The following is a 5,139-nucleotide window of genomic DNA, read 5'->3' on the forward strand; positions in this document are numbered from 1 at the left end:
TATCTTTCTTATCTATTTATAAGTTGTATCTTTATAAGGTAGGCAGAGAAATTAAAAAATTAACTTTCTTTTTTTTTAATTTAAATTCTGTTTCATATTTTTGTATTGTCTGGATAGTTTACATTACGTCCGTATTTTTGAGACGAAGTTGATTATTTATTTCTCAAACACATCCATTTTCTTTTCTTATTTATTTCAGTAAAAATATGTTCGAAACAGACTTCCATTTAACCTCATTCCGTGTTTTGGACCAGTTTATCTTTTTTAAATGAACATCAAATATTGAAGGCGTTAGCCTAGTGGATGCAACCCAACGATGATAATTACAATATCCATTCAATTGCTCTGAATGTGAATAATGTTCACAACAATGTCATAGATTAACGGTTGTAAGTCATTGTCATATATTTATTTATTTTGTAAAATGTAAAATCAAGTCCTCATTTCAATGCTGTAAATTAAAATTTCTTACCTATTGACACACACCAACTTATTTATAATTAGAGTTTTCGTTGTGAAGTTCTTTAGCCGCTTTATTAAAAACAAGATGATTTAATATAACAAGGAAAAACAGCTTACTTCAATGTCTGTTTTAATTGCTGCTTTGATCTTGGAGTAATTTGTGAGGCCCGTTCCCTTATTTTCTCTGTTTGTACAAATAATTTACCAGCTCAACTCTTTAAGAACATACTTCAAAGGAGGTGGTTGTTAACATTTATTTTTTCCAAGAATATTGTTGCTGAACTTTTTCCAGACCTTTTTTCTTCCTAATTAATGCTAATTGCTTTAAGTCCTTTAGACATTTTTTATATCATAATTATTTTATACCGTGCTGCCAGATTTTGTATTTTTGAATTTAGTGTTATCATTTATTCAACTTAATGAGTATTGTAACGGTGAATTTAGTTATAGATGCCGAGGCCTAGCATTTTCTATGAGTAAAATTAATACAAATTTACTTTTGTTGGTTTAATTGCTTCCTCACTGTTCTTACTTGATAAGAAGGTACATAATAATTATGTTTTAAGGCTTAAAAATAATGCTTATTGTTTATTAAATTTGGTTTGTCGTTTGAGAATAATAATGCCTGTTTGAAACATGCGTGTCAAGATTTACATGTCCACATAGTGAAACGAATTTGGTAAGTGTAGTTTGATGAACTTTATATTAGTAGATGACGATGACAACACTAAACTTCAGCTTCCCTTCGAGTTTGGGCCAAATTGGAAAAGCCATTTTTCAAATATCCTGACCGAGGATTACCCCGAACCTCTTAAATTGCATCACTAAAAACCATTCCTTTATCACCATGTGGAATAAATATTATTCAGACTTATAGTGACTGCAAGAGGCATTAATAAGAGACCTGGAGTAGGTATTTATTCAAGTGAATTCCAGCTGTCATTACCTGTCGGAGCTGGATATGACAATTATGATGGAGACATGTAGGCTATTTACCTAAAAGAACTTAAAGGTATGAAATCCGGGCATAGCAGAAAAGTTTAACTGTGTTTAAGATGTGCAGAATTTTTACCAAACATGTTTTCAATATGCCTAAGAATAGTCTAATACCAATATTAAAAAAAAAAGTTTTTAATGGCATTTTTTTTACTTCCTTACAAGTACAATTAGGCATATATTGAAATGAGTTTTCATCGAACAAAATCACTGATTTTAAAATCGATGGCCATTTTCTGTTTGAAGAAATTAAAAGTCTGAATGTATATTTACATTCTGATAAATCAGAACAATGGGAAAATGCCGACGACCTCCAAATATACATGTCTTTTCATCCTTTTGACTTGATCGAGTCATCCCATAAGCACCAGGACAACATTGACAATATACACCATTGGGCTTCTGAAAACTAATTGGGCCTGAATCCAGCAAAAACTAAGTTTCCTTAGTTACTTTCTTTACTATCCATTATTATACCTCAACAATATACCTATCCAATTTCAAAACACCATAAAGCACCTCGGAGTCACCTTTGATCAGCACTTAACATGGAATAGCCACATTTCCCCAATAACTCGTAAAACCATTTCAATCCTTAAACAGGTCCTAGGAACCTGGAAGTACACGTCACATTCAGGTATCCTCCCTTATTCTCCTACATTTCGACTACATACCTAGTGTACGGAGGACCATTGAACAAGAAAAAGGCTAATGAACTGCTTTATAAGATTCATTGTCGGTATTCCCAGGTGTTCTCATATCTCACATTAATCAATATAATATCCCAGTATCCAGAGACAATACCTCCTTCGGACATTTATATTCCAAATCCAATAATCAAAAAACTTTCCTATATTATTGACCTCCTTACCCTACGTTTAGCCATTCATCTATTAAACATAAGAACCTATCCTACCGATCTTTAAACCCCTACCTATGGAACTGCCTGCTTTGAAAAATCCTTTGCTAATCAATCTGCCTCATTTTAGGAATCTCTTTACCCATCTCCATCCGCTTCATTCAAACACCAATACATGACCATCTCCTAAACTATCAAACTTCCATAAACATCATAAGCATAGACAAATATGTATTTTTGTTCATATTTTATTTTGTTTAAATATTGAAATAGATTTACTTAATCAACATTAAAAGTTAATGTAACCAGACATAAGCTGCTAAAACTGTCCCATTTTGTTATTCTTAGGGGATCGAGTGTCCCAGAATAAAGGCTGTTTTTTATTTCATTCATTGAAGTTGGTAAATATTTAACCATTACATTTCAAAAATGAACACATTATATACATATATATTTAGTTATTCTTGTTGAATTTACCTGGAACTCATGCAGGAGTTGAAATAGGTTTTTTCAATTAGTAATTATTTTTGGAGTAGTAATCAATATTGAATGTTGATTCTCTAGCTGCTGCGTTTACCGTAAAATTGAAAATGAAGGATATTTCTTGCTCCGAAATTTGTTATAAACTGTTGGAAAATATTAAATAAATAAAACAGGTGTAATCCTAATTAGTATATTTCCTTAAATCAAAAATATGTGTCATTTATTTAATTAGTTAAAATGTACGCTGCAGCTACACCTGATATGTTAAAGCGTGTAACAATACGTGCTAAATATTTTTGTATTAAAACATTAAAAGTGGTTAAGGGAATAACTTAATTTATTTTGGACCATTACAATTTATTGGATTGACCATTTAAATGCTAACCATTTAATACAGTTAGGAAGATTATAAAACCAATTTCGAGACAGATTTTTTATAAATTTCTTAACACATTTCAGATGGATAAATATAAACATGTAAATATTGATTTTTTTTTAAACCAAAAGAACAGATTATAAAACCAATTTCGAGACAGATTTTTTATAACTTTCTTAACGCATTTCAGATGGATATGTATCTATATATATTATATATACAAGTAAATATTGATTTGCTTTTAATTATTTTTTAAACTTGCTGTAATTAACTCTTGGAAAGGCATCGAGCACAAATTTATTCAACCATTCTTTCTGACTGGCAATCTTTCGTGTAAATCTAAATTGATTCCCTTATCTTTTTAAACCCTTTGACCATTATCAAACAAGCTAGTGAAAAATTAGCTTCTAAATTACTTTTCGATCTTCTGAACTGAATCTTTAATACACTTTGGTTTTAAATATAAGTTCATAATAAAACAGTAACAGTACTATTACCATAGGGTACCATTGGCATGTACTTCGCCCTACATATTAATAAAACATCGTGTGTAGTGAAGACAGTTATAGCATGAATTTCTGTATTTTTACTTAATTTACTAAAATAGATACAAGGATTATACTAAACTTGTGAAATTTAATTAATCTTAATATTTTTTAATTTAATTTTACTTGAGTTTAGCAAGGCTGTAGGAATTCTATTAAGCATTTATAAATTTAATAGAGCTTTAAATTTTTAATTTTAATTCTAATTGTGTTTAATCGTTGTCACTTTAATTATTTGATTTGAAATAGATTTTCAAAATTCTGTAACTCCGTTGTCTTCTTCATAAACTACGCACTAAATCGTTTTTAATGGGATTTTAGGATAGGATTTTTTGTTCTGTTGTATATACATTCGGCTGGGCAAATAATTGTTTTCTGTTACACTGTAGCCGTGAGTCAACACCTGTGGGTTCTGGAGCCATCTTGGGGTTCACCCAGCCTCTTAAATTGGGTACCCTTAGCTGGGTAAAAATCTGGCGGGCGATCGTGATTCTGATGTAGCAGTACAGATTTTAATTTTAGTACATACATTATAATTGTGTTTTCTATTGTTTTATTTATAATGAAAGTATACTTGTAGTGTTATATGGTTGCCTCATCACCGAGATATCATCATTAAACTGCAGTTTTTCATTTAAACTCTGATTTTATTTATTTTTAACTTGAGTGGAGTCGTAATGTTTTCATAGCTCAAATATTTTAATAGAAACTTTTAAAAACCAATTAATTTGATGGTTCATTTTTTTCCCTTGATGAATGTTTTGATTCTTACTGCACATTTAAACAAGATTTCTTAATTTTTTATTAAAATTAATAGTTGTTTTTGAAAATCGGATATTTAAAAAATAGATTAAAAAAAAAATGATTCATTGAGGTAGCAAGTATGGAAAAATGACCTATTCAATATCAAACTTCATGTATAATCATTATATATACATATATGTTTCAGCCTAGTAATAGAAACACTTTATTCAAAACGTTATGCTACCTGAGGGTTGCTACATTCATAAAACAATTGTTTTAATGGTTATGAGTATGCATACTAGTAAAGGGACTGTTGTTTTATTAACGTAATATATAGGTAGGTATGTTATAATTATTCTAAAATATATGGTAGAAATACACCATTTTAAACAAACATTTTTATTTGTTCTTTTATTGTTTTCCTTTATATATTTTCGCTTTTTTTGGGGGGGGGGATATTTTTTATTTTTTCACTATTTATCCCCAAAATTTATTTCTCCTCTTAGCCTAATACATTTTTTTCTTTAACAAATATTAGATAAAATTTATCTACTGTATAAATTGTAAAAATTTACCATAGCCTTAGACAAAAGTAATATTTAATTAGAATTTAAAAACATAATTCAGTAAATATTTGCACGGATACAAGGATTTGAATACAAGTATAAAAGAAA

The sequence above is a fragment of the Halyomorpha halys genome, unplaced genomic scaffold (genome assembly GCF_000696795.3).
Source record: "Halyomorpha halys isolate HHAL.00 unplaced genomic scaffold, Hhal_1.1 Scaffold217.1, whole genome shotgun sequence".
Taxonomy (NCBI): Eukaryota; Metazoa; Arthropoda; class Insecta; order Hemiptera; family Pentatomidae; genus Halyomorpha; species Halyomorpha halys.